Genomic DNA, 16,350 nt, shown 5'->3' on the forward strand with positions numbered 1-16,350 from the left:
AGTAAAGGTACAACTCAGGTTTCCCATTTTAAGGTCTTGGGAAATCATCTCACAGAAGGTAGCTTTTCACATTTACCCTATGAAGAGTAATAAAAAGAAAGATGAGGTGGAGATAATAGAGAAAGGAAGAAATTCAGACAAGACAGAGATACTCAAATGAGACAGACTTCACAATTACAGAATAAAAAACAAACCGCATTACTAATATGTAACGGACTTATCTGCATCCTCTTTTCTTGTCCTACTAACCCTGTCAGCAATGGTTTAAAGGAAGATAAGTGGTTCTCATATCCTTTCCTCTTCTCTGAGACCACTAAAATAGAAAGCTTCCAACACCTGTTGCAAACATATTAATAATCAGATGAAAAATTGATGCCTACACAGCTTCAGAACTAAGTCTACCCATCAGCCATTGTCAATTAATAAGAAAGAGGAATGCCTGAAAGAGGGAAACGGGCTTAAGTATCTGTCCCAGGAGACTGCTTTAGAGAGCATAATTTCTTGTAGGGTTTTGGGGATCTGTAGTGAAGCGCAAATTGTTTCTCACTGGAAGAGCTATGAGATGCGCAGTGAGGCACAAAATCCCATTCTGCCTGTCACACTGCAGGACAGTTTGGCCAAATGTTATTCCAAGTCTCTTCCTCAGTTTCCGTTACTGTAAATGTCTTGGGTAGAACCTCGTACTCTGTAAATGGCTGGTAGGACAGAAAGAAAGTGCACACTTTGACTGAGGTTTTGCCTCCATTACTTATTATAATCTGAAAAATCAGTGTTTTTGCTGGTCACCTTTAACACCTCATCCCTTCTGAGCTAAGACTTTAAACCTACAGCATTTTTCCTTAGCACCTGCCAACAAAGGGGATGGACTGAAGCTCTGTCCCCCAGTTCGGTGCTGCTGTTGCCTCCTTGAACACAGCACTGCTCCAAACACCATTTCCTGTTGTTGGCTCTTGCATCTCCCCTTGGAGATGAGAAGAACCATGATGAAAGCACAGTTAAAGCCATCAGTTTTAGCGCATTGTATCCCAAGAACCTTTTCTTATCTGCTGCTTGCAGTCTGTTTCTGCTGCCTTGGCACACCTCAGGCTGCCCTAATATGAACAATGTGAGCAAGACCTATTGGAGCCAAGGAATTATTTTTACTCCATCTTACTCTGGGGAAAAGCTCTTATTATCTGGTGATTGTCCCTGTCCTTCTCCTGTGTTTATGCAGCATGGAAACAGTTCTGAGCAGAGCTTGAAATCAAAGCCTCCATGCTGCCCCTCAACCATATTAGCTTTTCCTTTGCAAGGAAAGAGAACAGCAATTCCCTATGGCCTCACCAGGGGCAGAGAAATGCCTCATGCAGAATTGGATGATGAACAATGTGGGAGCAGCATGACACCTGGCAACTCTGTGAGCACCCAATTGAGCCGTTGTAGAAATGAAAAGTTGATCATACTTTTTCCTTTTCTTCTGCTGGAACCTTGGAGTTCCGGCAAACTGGTGTTATTACATACTCTGGATGATTTATGGTGGCAGAAATGAAGCAAACTGCCCCTCAAGGGTTACAATTGCTAGGCTTGCTTAACTACCTGCTATCCCTCACTTAGTGGCAGCAGCAATACAAACAAATCCCTGCAATTATAATAGATGGGGCAGCTCACCTTCTTCACGGGTTGCAATGGAGAACTGGTAGCAGGTTCTGAGCTGCCCTGTTATCTCTTCTGTTTCTCTTCTGTGCCATAGAAACTCTTTCTGTTCTACAAAAACAAAACAAAACAAAACAACAACAACAACAAAAAAAGGGAAAAATAAAGAGAAAGAGAGAAAGAAAAAGGAGAAAGAAAGAAGAAAAAGTGAAAGAACAGAAAAAAGAACAAGAAAAAGGAGAGAGAGATAGTATCACACATACTTCACATGGTTGCTTTGAAAACGCTTTCAGAGTATGAGATGCGGCTGTGTGTTATTTCAAGCCTCACTGTGGTTAGGGATTTTGTTTGTTTGTTTGCTTGCTCTGTATCAGTCTTTGGCTGCAAAAGCAGGAATTTCACACGAAACCCCATTCTGAGAAAAGTATAATCTCCCATTTAACTCCTATTGGCTGCAAACAGTAGTCTTGGAATTGTATATCTGCACTGGACTCTCTTTAAGTATTGGCCATTTAGATAAATGAAAAGCTAGCTGAAGCCAGTACAGCCTTGCCAGCAAGGTAGGGCACATAAACAGTGCAACACTTTTATTTTATTACTACCCTTCCTCATTTTTCATGTTTTCTTTAGATTTCTGATTTGAGGATTTGTCTGGACTCTCTGATATACATTAGAGTTTGAATTCACAATCTACCTTTTCTTACAATGCAATAATTATTAAGGGTTTTGTTTGTTTGTTTGTTTTGCTTTATCTACTTGCTTATTTTCATGAAACTTGAAATACAATCCATTTGAATCCTCCATCCCTCTTTTAAACTTGGTTTAGATTTATCATTAGGAAAAAAAAAAAAAGACAAAGATATGCACTATAAGTGGAGGAATTATGTTTGTATCCTAAGGGGAATAAATGATTATTTATTTATTTAGTTAGTTTTACGAAGGGAAAAAAGGGAAGATGTCCCTTCTAGAAAAAGGAAATTTGATCCAGAGCACAGTAGTCTAGGAAAGTAAAGCCAAAGCCTTGTCCTAATTCACAAAGCCATGCTTCCTTAAATAGCTGCTATGCTGTGTGAGTGGCAGGAATGTGTGTTGTGTGCTGGAAGAGGCAGCCAAGGAAAACAGAACAGGATGACTTAAAATGAAGTTGACTTACCTACTCCTGTGGCCTTGTGAGTATCTCTTCGGGGGCACTCATAACTTCTTGAAGGTCTGTATTACTAGGTTTTCTATCCAAATTTATCCAGTAAGGACATGAATCTGTTCCTAGAAATGCTCCAGGAAGGATGCTGAAGCACATGCATTATGCTTGCTGTTTTGTATTCTTATAGCTAAGATGATATACCAGGCATCACCTGATTACTGAACCACAGAACCATAGAATCATTTCAGTTGGGAGGGACCCTTAAAGGCCATTTAGACCAACTCCCCTGCAATGGGTAGGGACACTTACAGCTACATTATGCGCTCAGATCCCTGTCCTGAATGTCTCCAGGGACAGGGCACCCACCACCTCTCTCAGCAATCTATCATACTCTGTGTTCAGTCTGCATCCAAATCTGTGTAATTCAGTCATCAAAACATCTGCTAATCTCATGATCAGAGCCCTTCCTTGTTAAACATCTGTTTTTCTTGGTCTTGTTTTCTAAATAAAATACTTAATAATTAACTGCTGTTTAAATATAATCACTGCAGACAAAGGGATTAGTCAGATTCAACTGTGACCCTTTCCATCATTAATCTTCCTGTACTACTTACTATGGAGCAGATTGATAAGAAAGGTGTAATTTAGTTACGAATTTGTACTACATCTAACTTCTAATAATAAAATGCCTTTTTGTGAGCAGCTTGATAAAATTAATAAAGATGTGGTTCTGGACATCTAAAGATTTTGCAGTACTCGATGTTCTGAAATTTGCACTACAGCCTTTTGGGAGCAGATCAGTGTAAATGAAATTCCTGGCCATGGATGGCTATCTCGGAGCAGAGGGGTAAGTGTGCAAGTGGGATTCTACAGTGTTATTTTCTATATTCACAAAAGAAGGCAACGTTGGCTCCTTAGAGCATCCACATATGTGCAGGTGGGAGAGAGTTATGAAAAGAATTAAGGCTGATAAAGACCAAATGAATCATTCTGTGTTCAACAAGAAGATTTGGGAAAAGAGAATTGAACTTTGCAAGACCTTCTTTCTGAAGTTATCTTAGATTTGCACAAATGGATTTTCATATGTAGTTATCCACATTTTAACAATGTAAAATTCCTTTCCCAAACTCTACCAAATCTAACAAAAAAAGACGTCTAGGAGAAAACTCTCTTAATACCTATCTGGGATGAAATTGACTGAACACTGCATCATTCTACACTTGTACAATACTTAAAGAAAAATTCTTCTTTTATTTAGGGTTCTATTTGTGAAAGAATCATAAGGTGTCAAAAAGGGATATAATTATATATCAAGACATTTTACAAGCATACTTTAGGAAAAACATCAATAGAAATATTATCATTTTCTATTAACTCATAGTGATTAGATGCAAGAAAGCATGTATGCATACAGTACTAGCAATGAATCAATTTGTATTGAAAAGTATTGTATTGAAAGTGTTTATAAAGATTATTATCCAAATATTATCTATCTCAAGATTTCTTGAATTTGCTTGTACACACTTGTACACCATTTTATATGTGCATGAGTATTCCTGAAAGAAATTCAGCAGCTTCTAAAACAGGTGTTTCTGGACTTGCCTATGAGCTGCCCACTGGAAAAGCAAAAGAGAAACTTTCTCATCTTTAACAAAAAAAACTAAAATTAAATAAAGTATTCAGCATTACTCCTGCTTAGTGATCAACAAAGTAATGTCAGGGAGGATAAATCTTAATTTGTGTTTGGTCTACAGCACTCACTGTGTATATACATATACCTTCTACCATCTAATTATAACCCATTAAATCAATTAAATCGCCTTCTCCGATATTTGCGAGTCAGGAAAGAAACCAAATGATCTACAAGGGAATCACTGAGCATATCAATCAGCCTTTGCCTGGGAGACTTCACAGGAGGGAGGGAGGCCCCTCTCCTATTTGAGACCTGCATAGTGGCTTCCTTTTCACATTAATTCCTCCACTGCTGTGTCTCCAGAGGAAGACCATAGGATTGCAGAATCATAGAAATGCTTGAGCTGAGCCTTAAAGGCCATTTAGTCCAACTCTTCTGCAATGAACAGGGAGGGACATGTACTGCTAGACCAGAATGTTCTGTTCCCCCATCCAGTCTGACCTCCAGTGTCTCCGAAGACAGGGAATCCACCACCTCTATGGGCAACATGTTCCAGTGCTTCAATGACAGAGCCTTCCAAACCCTTCAGAATGAAATATCTAAAGAAAGACTGTACCTAAGCTTCATGCTTTTCAGGGCTTGGCTTCTCAGCTTGTGTCCACTTGGCTCCAATATCATCAGATTCGGCAAATCTGTGTTGAGTAACACCAGCCCAAGACCTGGAGGCAAAAGCAACATCCTTTTCCTGACTAGCATTTCAAGACCAATGGTGCTGAATGTTGTTCAATTTTAGCATGTTTTATCAAGAGTGAGGAAGAGTTGACCTTCCTCCTCCCATGCACGTTTTGGTGCTGTTAACTCCTTTTGCTCTGCAAACAGCCTCTGGTTTCCAAACATACTCACTACTAGATATGTATGAATGGTTCCTTGTACACACACCCTGTGACACTTTATCCATCTTGACTTTGATTGCAGTCAGGACTCTTTCTCCTAGGTAGAGGTCTCCTGGATGAGACGGAAAAGCATTTTACTTCTCAGTACTGTCATTTTCAGCTGCTGCTGGCTCATGGAACAGTGAAGAGGCTCTGAGCTTTTTGATCTCTTATGTGTCAACACCTCTGTGTAGTTACAGGATGCTGTAGATCACCTAGGATAGGAATTTCACTGCAAAGCTGTGAAGAAAAAAATAGAATAAACTCATTCAAGGATTGCTAGATTTTAGTATGGAATAACCTTCCTTCCAGAGATATCTGGAAAGGTAATATGCCTAAAGAGGTAAAGGTTTTCAGCTGTGCCAGAGGATGTTTAGGTTGGAAATTAGGAAAAATGTTTTCTCCAGAAGAGTGGTAATGCTTTGGAACAGGCTGCTCATGGAGGTGGTGGAGTCATTGTCCCTGGAGGTATTAAAGAAATGTGTAGATGTGGCACTGAAGGACTTGGTTTAGTAGACGCAGTGGGAATGAGTTGATGGTTAGATTAGATGATCTTAGAGGTGTTTCCCAACCTTAATTATTCTATGATTATATGATTCTGTTAATTTTTCTCACTGACTATGGTGGGAGCTGAGGATAACTTTTCAGGGAAGCGCAGGGTTAGATATGTGCCAAGAATATTTTTTAAAGACTAATATCCCTTAATTGGGGAGTCTGGTACTTGGGGTGATGCTTAGATGCTATCTTCTAAAGATATCACCGGTCCCTGATTTTCACAAAAATCACTGATTTTTGGATAATCCTATGTGGAGCCAGGAGCTGGACTCAATGCTCCTTATGGATTCCTTCCAACTTGGGATATTCTATGATTATATAGCTTCCTCCTTCAAGGCTTAGTACTCTTAGTACTTAGTACTCTTTAGTTATATTTTCTTTGGAACTAAAAAATGTCCCCTAGTAAAATGTAAGTTTTAGAAGTCTTCTATTCCAGTCTGGCATGGCCACTGTAATGCTCAGTCATGGTGCAGAGCCAGCCACATGGAGGGGGGAAAAAATAAAAAGGAAAACCTTGCTCTTGGCAACACTGCAAAACCTACAAGGACAGGATTAGATCTGTGCTAAATAATTCAGGCCTGGTTCCAGCTGTCTGTCATATATACTTCTTTAGCACAGTGGCTGTTCTTAGCTATTCTTAAAATACTGCTTTGAGGAAGGATTCTGGTTGTGATTAAGATTTATACTGTAAGCTAAGAACAGAACTTCTATGACTTTTTTTTTTTTGCTGCTTGCATTCAAGGCATTACCAGTCTGCTCATATCATTATAGCCTTTTGCTTGTTTTTGGAAGGATTTCTTCAGTCACTGATGAATCTCTCTTTTTATAATAGATATTAGTGATGTCTGATTTCTGGGCTTCCTAATTTTGTTTTCCAGAATACTGGATTGCCACGCAAAATGGCTACAGTAAGTTGTCCACATGACCTGCATATAGATAAACTACCTTTCGGGGCAGGCAAAGAAAGATCATGTAATTTAAAGGAAAATATGAAATTGTATAAAATCAAACAGGTTCAACAGTCACCTGCTAAATAATCACATGCAGTTTGCACCAGTGAATTGTCCATCACAGAACTGGTAGGAAGTGACATGTAAGAGTGCCATTCATGGACTATTTTCTCTTTATAGCCTAAATCAATAAGTTGATTGAGCTGAGCTAGATTGATTCTTTTGAGTTTTATTTACAATTATCCTTTCATGCTTAATACAGTAGTGCTCTACAGCTGAACATACTACAGCAATTCTTTATGAGGCCATATATATCTTCAGCTCAGCCTGCTGAATTCAAAGTGTCTATAATACCAAAAATGTTCCTTAGCCTTTTGTTAAGCGGGGGCCTTGGCAAGGATTTGTGAGATACCACAAACAGTTTTTAGGCAATGATGAAGAGAAGTACACATTTCCTCATCTGTTGATAGTTGTGCGCAAGGGCAGGCAGTGCAAGGGTCATTTCTGGAAGGGACTTACATTTGATTGTAGGGTGAATGTAAGAAAAATATGCTAAGACCAAACTTGGTCTTTTGTGAACATCTTTCTCAGCAGATATAGCCTTCTTTTTATGAATTGCCTTAATCATAGAATTAAAGAATCATAGAATTATTATAAAATTATAGAATCGTAGAATCATAAGGGTTGGGAAGGACCATTGAGATCATCTAGTCCAACTGTCAAAGCACAATCTCTTGTCACCATGGGAGAAGATATCCAGGACTTTTCTGGGAAGAGGTTGTTAATCCTTCCATGGCAAATCTCTCTCTTACTAAAATGATCCTAGTACAACCTTTATTAATTACAATGCTAGACTAGCAATACGAAAAAAAATAGATAAGTAGATTACCATTTCTGTTCAGTGTGTATAAATATGGTTATAAGCATACAACTCAGCTCCACAGATTTATGCTTCACACAGTGGGACACTTGTCCATGCTCTCTAGATACATGAAGAAGATGATAACATAAGTTATTTATATACATACTTTCATATACCTGCTATCCAGAAGCCTCAGGCTTCACTTTAAATTTAAACCAGTTTATTCACACGTATTATAAAAATAATGAATTAACAGGATATCACATATCAGACCAAGAAAGCTTCCATTCCACAGAGATTGAAATTCTACTGTAATGAATGTTTCTAATTAGACTAAAGTCGATATGAAGCATCTTGCCAAATATAACTAGTATGAAAAAAACAGCCAAGAAGAGGTTCAAGAAACCTATACGCTGCTTATTTCTATTGCCATTTTAAATCTCATGTGTGTCAGAGAAGGTGAAATGATTCTTAATTTCCATAGAGTGGATATAGAGGTGAGTCTAAAGCTCAGATAAATCAAAAAGATTTCAGCACACAGTCCGTTCAAACAAACACAGATGTGAGCCACATTGGTTAATGACTCTTGATTAGCGTAAGGTCAATTTCAATGACCATTCAGACCTTTGAATTTTTTTCTGTAAAGGGGAACTGGAAGATTATCAACCTTAGTCATGCTCTTGATGAACACAATGGAAAAAAAAAATTGTAAAGCAGCACTTTTTATTTTCTAGAAAATTAAGTATGTTTCCCAGTAGCGTATCGATTGTATTAAATTTTCTGGATATTAGTAACATATTGCAATAACATAAATATGTTTCACTTTGATTTCATCATAGTACATACTGTGCAATAACAGCAAGTACTAAGTCAGTATCAGGTATGCTGGAAAATGGTGTGCTGGAAAATAAGAATGCCTTTATTTTGTGATCAGTTTCACAATTTGTTTTCATTTTCAATCTGAACAGAATGGCAACTTTTGCTGTTACAATTTTTCATTACAAGAGACTGATTGATTCTTCAGTTGTTAGAACATTTACCTCTTATGAGGAAGACAGAAGTTCAAACTCCTGCTTTGAATCAAATAAGGCAAGTGTGTGTCGCTTTCTGGTGTATCCTCTATTTTTTAAAATGTTATTGATTTTTTTTTTCCCTGCGTTGACATTCATCTCTATTTAAATTCCATCCTATGTGTGAGAAACCTTTATTACAAAAGGTTTAACAGTACATTGTCATATACAGCCTCATATTTCAGTATTGGCATTTTCTGATTGGGAGAATCTGTTTTGATGGATTGGTATGATAATGTAGACCTCCAGGTCTGTTTCATCAACATTTAGGAAGAAAAAAAAATAAAGTAAAACATTTTCAACTTTATCCTTATTTTCTTTTTTCCAATACCCACAAAATTACTGCTTTCAGTAAAAATTAATAGATATATGAGAATTATCTAGGAGGATACCTAGACAACATGGAAACACACATTTTTACTTTGCTCCAGTTCTTAAAAGAAAACAGAGATTTTTATATGAGAACTTGATTCTGGGAACTAAAAGTTTATGAAAATAATAAGCCAAATCCAAATTAAACAGCACCAACAATTGAAGTCTCTCTACTGAATTGGAATAGTTCCTAAAGCTGTATGAATCTTTTCTTATCTACAATGAGTTCCCCAAATTCTCAAAATGCCCCCAAAGAGGAAATGCTCACTGTCTTCCCTGTTACATTTTATGCAAATTGTCTGAGGATGTACAATTGGAAAGGCTATTTGCAAAATCAATCTCTAAAGCGTTGGGGTTTTTTTTTCCTTCTTTCCTTATTTCTGCTTACACAAGTAAGACAGTCTTGTCAATACAGAGAAAGGAAATAAAATGCAAAATTTCTTTTTAGAAAGTTGCATTCAAGTCTTGACTTAGGTTTCTACAACTTGGGCATTTAGTTTGACATGTACTGAAGTCAGATTTTTCTTTGATTGAGAAAGCTCTGAATTAGTTACCTCATTGATGTACAATTCCTTAGAAATGGAGTAGAGTCCCCACCTCAGACCAGCTTCCATTTCCTGAGAGTCCTCCAAGAAATTCTGGAGGAAACAGTTTGCTTTCTAATCTGCCAGGTATCTGATACTTTCAACACCTTGAATAAATTGCCAATTGCTGACTTGTTTATTTTTGTAAATCTGTTGATGCATGCACAATAAATGGAACGGACCATGGGGTCTTATCTGGAGATGGGAAAACAATTGGGTAAATAGAAAATTATGCTTTGCAAGTTTAGCAGATCTGGCTCTGTAAATGGATTTTCAAGAAACTGTACTACTTCTTCACAGTTGACTGTCCAACAGTTTCCCTATGATTTTACTTAAAAATGAAGAAGTAATAAAAAACTCTGTACTCTGCGGGTGTGCATGGCTGGCTCTGCCCTTCTCAAAGAGGAGAAAATAAACATTTTCACCCCTGGTTCCTACACTTAGATAAAATCCCCTCCACTTTCCTGCAATTTTCCTATGTGTGGAAACTGCCTCACCTCAGATGGGGTGAAGCAGCTTTTATTTGTCCTTTTCCATTATTGAGGAAATAAACTGTATTCTTTGTATTGTAAGAAGAAGGGAAATTTTGGATGGGCAAGTGCCTACAATGTGTAAACACTTTTAGAAACAGAAAAAAAAAAAAAAAAGAAAGAAAGAAAAAAAAAAAAGAAAAAAACAGTCTCACAAAGAAAATCTCAAACAGAACCAGATAATAAGGGAAAATAGCTGAGTGCTATAGAAGGTGCTGCTTGAAGGCCCTTTACAGTCACCACAACAGAGGTAGCTGAGGTCTCTCCTTCTTGCACTTTTACTGCTTCTCATTGTGCCTCACTGTGCCCATGCAACGGACTTTTTTTTTAATTTTTTTTTTACTTTTGTGATTACAGCAATTCACTTGCCAAAGAATTTAATTTGCTACAGAACTATATCAAAAATCAGAGGAAAGACAGTGACAGTGCATGGATCCTTCTCTCTCCTCCTGTTATCTACATGTGTTGGAGATCTTCCCTTTTACCATAATATGCACTGCAAGTGTTTGCAACTTCATGATCTTTGTGGCTCTGCACAGACCTGCCTTCTCCAAGAGATCTGACTTTGATAGTTTCCCCTTTTGGAAACCCTTCTTTTCCTGGGCATCTTGATGTCTGAGTGGAGAGAGTCCCTGCTCTACAGCTTCTTTCAACAATAAATATGCTGACCCCACTGAAAAGAGAACATATCCTTGTGAAAAGCAACATGAAGAATTGAAGTCAGGGGTCATCTTTGATATGGTCAATAAATCCATCCCTGGCTGACTTTGTTTATTAATTTTCAGGCACTTTTAGTGAAAGAGTTATAATCCCCGTAATAAATGTTTCTTGGTTTTCTATGTTCTCAGACCTTAGTTTATGAAAAAGCAATAGTGAATACAACTGAATTTACCACTGAATTTAATATTTATTTCTTCTTCTGGTAGTATCTCTGTAGGTGGTCATAATGAGAAGGCTGTAACAATGATTCACTGAGATTTGTCATTCCAGCTTTTTGTCACTGATAGCTGTAAATCTCAGACCATTTCCTCCACCAGTAATTTTGTACAAGTGCCATACTATCTCTTTTTCTTTAAACTCTGATACTTATTCTACTTTTTAAAATGCATTTTATCACTATTTATCTTTTCCAAAGTAAATCCATAGCTGAAGTCCTTCCTTGCTCTCTTCTTATCCCCAGTGTCTGGGTTCAGTCTTGAATTTCTTATTTTTTTTCAGGTCTGATCCCACATTTGATCTGTTTCTTCTATTGTGCTACATCCTTCAGGAGCTCCTGATTCCATTAAAGGTGTCCTTGTTCCCTTTGGCTTCAGAACTCAACACCGTGTACACTGTTACTGGTGAAAAATGGGAACTCTTATCTATTCAGCTACTTCACTGCTATGTGCATGTAGACAAATTGTAAGATAAAATTAAACTGAAACTGTTTAAGCTTTCCCTGTACTCTAGAGAAAATTTTTCATTTTCATTCTTTCACATATCCTGTACCAGATATTCCGACTGTCCTTCTTGACCTTTCTTCTAAAAGTTTCCCTGTGCAGACCCATGAAGTGATGTGTGCCATGCACAGAATCATCATGTATCATGTGTTTAGCATAAGGTGCCATAATTCTCACTTTATATGTTTGCTAATTGCATGAGTACAGATGGCTAAATATAAAAAAAAAGGGACCTTGTTAGTGTTTCCCAAAGAAAACTGCGGAATGAATTCAATATGCATAAACCAGCACAGAATCAACGTGAGAGACATTCTTAAATCATTTGTTCATTTTATGGAATATGAAAAAAATGTAAATGTTACATTTTTTAATTCCTTTGAATGGAGCTTCTAGTGTCACCAAGTTTGCATATTTTTTTTTTTTCCCAAATGTCATAGAATCATGAAATCATTGAGGTTGGAAAAGATCTAATCCAACCATCCACTCCCCATCAATACTGCCCACTAAACCATGTCTGTAAGATGTCACTTGCAGATGGAAAAGATCAGGCAGATCCAAATTCTAATGAAAACATGAGCCTGGTTGTGAGTGCACTCACACTCATCACCAACAACGGTCCTCTCCTTGGCTCATAATAAATATTTGGATTACAAAACAATCTGGGAATACATAGCAGAGGACACCACAACAATCCAGGTGTTTGCACGATTGCCTGATTTCCGAGAAGGGGAGGAATATTTAAAAGGGATTGCGTGAATAGTTGTTCAGTATCAGTACTGCTAATGTTTGGGATTTGGGTTTTTTTTTGTTTTTTTTTTTTTTTTTGTTTTGTTTTGTTTTTGTTTTTGTTTTTTTTTGTTGTTGTTGTTTGTTGTTTGTTTGTTTGTTTGTTTTTTCACTCCATTATAACATTGTTTTCTGGCTTCATTTTCTGCTCCACCTGAAGAAATTACCTGAAGCTGCCTCTTACCATAGGCTGCATTCTCCTCTTTTCATTTAGAAGAGCTGTTTGAGTTAGTGATTACAAATACTCTTCTTTCAATGTGAAAAGTATTAGGAAAGATCTATTAGTTGCGTATTTCTATGCAGTTTAGCTTTTTTTTTTGGACTGAAAACTGTAGATAAACAGTCAAGTGCACCACCTGAACGAGTGTCCCAGGACTTGGGACATAGAATCCTATTGCCCTCATGTAACCACTAAGCCAACAAGAAATAGTGAAATTCATTGAGGCATAGATGGCTTGTCATTTAATCTAAACTCTTCCAGTGGGGTCACAATTGAATGCATTCCGAACTTGTGCTGAACATCATTGCTGAATTCCTGTCTTTCCTATTTGGTACTGTAGCCAACTAGAACAAAAAACAGCAAAGCTCGGATGGTGATAATCCAGGATGGAAACCAGGACAAAGTGGAGGCAACAAATGGTATATTTTTCATATAAAATCTATGCAGGTCTTAGAGCATCAGCAGTAAGAAATTTGGATGAGATTAAATTTCTGTAGCTGTAGTAACTGTTCTGAAAATGGTCCTCTGACCATTTTCCTTTCCTCCCCGAGCTGGAAAGCACTGGGCCTATTCATTCTATTTTAAATCGATGGGTAGAAATTATTCTGAGTGTAGAAAGAGTGTAAAAATAAAATATTTATAATTTATTCACCTCCTTTTCAAGTGCTTTTGGACATGGTCTGTGATACTACCTTAGACTTTGTAGATTTAAATGAGGATGGTTTGATGCTGGCACAATCACCTTGAAAGACTCTTCAAAATTATTTGTCTCTGTCTTAGAAATCTATCGGAAATGCCAAGAATTAAACTGTAGGATTAGGAAGCCTGCCATTTCTGAGATTTGTGGTCCTAGCAATTGACTTAATGCCTTGGTGGAGAACAAGCTGTGCATGGATACACACATGTGATTTCTCTAATTGTTTGTAAAGGAAAGGATTTCCTCAGTCTTTGCAAAAGTGAGATTAAATATCAAAATGGACCTGAGCCATGCTCAGGAGCACCAGTCACTGGTTACTGAGTGCCTTTAATGCTTGTGGTTCTTTACAAAGAGACTTGCTAAATCTCATACTGCTTTAACGTTATATTTAGTGCAAATTTTGGGAACTAATTTCTAGAGGCAATGGAACAGAAAGGTATGGAGTAAAGGGCATAGTAAGCTTCATTTTCAGACACCTTTAATGGAATTCACAGACAGATGCTAGGTATTTAACTGTCTTGCTGACACAGTATTCCATGGCAATATGACTGATGGTTGGACTTGATCTTCAAGGTCTTTTTCAACATTAATGATTCTGTGATTCTGTGAATACTGAAGACTTCTTTTCAGTGTGGCTAGGAAAATACTGGCTAAGTTGAGTTTGGTTCACATATATGAAGTTGGAATTGCCAATAGCACAGCCGTGTCATTACAAAGGGTGGGAGGAAATACCCTGAACACATCTACTCCCTTTCTGTCTTCTTCATCTCATGCTCCCTATGACACTAACAGACAAGATTTAGTGGACATGGTGGTGATGGGTTGATGGTTGGATTAAATGATTTTAGTGTTCTTTTCCAACCTTAATGCTTCTGTGATTCTATAGATATGTCATACAAAAGTCATTGTTACATTAAATTTAGCCAGAGATTGTTGGGAATTAACATTTTTGCCTGAAATTTCTCAGAGAAATTCTTGTGTAGGGCCAACAAATGACAGCATGTTCACTGAGATTTCAGCAATCTACTGAAAGAATGGGAGGTAGTTGTTTGAAGAGTTACTTTGCTCTGTCAAAAAGCTGTATTAAGACTATATCTAAAACTATGGGATGCACATAACAATGTGCCGTGCCTCTCTGCCTAGGATTGGTCTACATAAAGAGTCAGAAAAAGCTGGGCAACAAGACAATACCATGAGTATGGGTTTGCCTGCTTAACTTGGCAGGCATTTCAGATGTAGACATCAGCCCATCTCTCATAACAAGGATGGCGTGCTTCTCTCTATGAGACTGTCTTACAGGGACATGCCTTTGGCTGGACTGATTTTGCCTTCTGAATTTTATCCGACATAAGAATTTCAACAGATTAAAGTTAGCGTTGCTATACTGCAGTGCTAGTTTACACAGTGGTTTATCCATCCATACATGTTGTCAGAGAGATATTTCTATCCTCAAGGTTATTGTGAGATGGGAATCACTGATTATAAAATTCTTTGAAAGAATGAGGTGGAATAGACAATGCCTGATAATATATTATTTATTATACCTTATATTTATTCTGCCTTGACCTCATACTTTGTGCTTTTTCCAGTGCAAGGAAAAGCTGAAGAACCAGATGAAGAGTGAGCCTGGGGGAGGTGGGGTGAAAAAAATCAGATCACACTGAAGTAAAAGTGGACTTTAATACATGATTTCAGTAAAAACCACAGTAGGAAGTTTTGCTCTGTGATATATGTGTCCACTGTAGCCAGATCTCCCTGTACATAACTTTAGGTACACCAATCAATTTCCATTAATTTAATCTCTAGCAGAAAATTGAACAACAGCAACAACAACAAAAAGAGTCTAAATGAAACAAACTACAAAAGAGGACAGAACAAATGCCTTCTGAACTGAGTGCCACTGAAAGTTTTCCTTTCTTGTCTACACTGTGATATTTTTCTCCATGTTTTCTGCTCCGATTAAAAACACTTTCATCTTGTGATGTTAGCAGTGCGTGGGCCTGTAGAAAAGCATGCACACAAATGAAGACTAAAGCTGCATCTCTGCTCAGCAGCGTTGGCAGTTTACCATCAATCTTGTCTTTGTCTAACACAGAGAGAGAAACAAGAAAGGATCACAAGAAAGGATGCACTGTCTCAGCCATTCAGGGCATACCATGGAATCACAGAATGATCTAGGTTGAAAAGAGCCATAATGATCATCTAGTTCCAAACCCCCTGCTATGTGCAGGGTTGCCAACCACTAGACTGGGCTGCCCAGAACCACATCCAGCCTTTCCTTGACAGAAAGGCAAAGAGATGAAAAAGAAGACAAGTAGAATTTCAGTCCAAAATATGGGAAATAAATATGCTCACGAAGCTGCAGCTTCACTGCTGAGTTTCCTGATGTCATGTGAAAGTGTCTAAACTGTACCGTATGGCGTGCACTGAAACACTGCAGTATTGCCTGTAGTTTGCCTTATGCATCAGCTCATACATGAGGCAAATGGGAATTGAAGAACAAAACTTTTGCCCTTTTATCTTGTGGGACACTCACCCCATCCCTGGGAATCAGTGAATACACTACGAAAAGGATCAGACTTGTCTGGAAGGCACTCCTAAATGTCTGCTGTTAGAGTGCTCAGCCATAAAGCAGAAACTCAGCTTCTAACGTCTTTCCAGCCTCCCAAGAGAGCACTTGCTCAATGTTGTAATTTAATTGTTTCCCTCTTAGACACAGCTGATTTAAGAAGAGACAAGATTGGCTGGACTAAAATTCTCGAGTTGCCTAGAGCTTCTTTCATGTATGCAGACTTCTTTTCTGTATGCAGACTAACATTTATGATTGCTAAAGGCATAGCTATACATTCAGACACAGGGAGCTCGACCTGACCTACAAGGCAGGAAGAGGCACAAGAAAACACCTACATGGCACAGTGGATGAACTGCTCATTCACTGCTCCCAGGG

Source organism: Lagopus leucura, unplaced genomic scaffold (genome assembly GCF_019238085.1).
Source record: "Lagopus leucura isolate 7727_CA_CO unplaced genomic scaffold, USGS_WTPT01 Super-Scaffold_100002, whole genome shotgun sequence".
Lineage (NCBI taxonomy): Eukaryota > Metazoa > Chordata > Aves > Galliformes > Phasianidae > Lagopus > Lagopus leucura.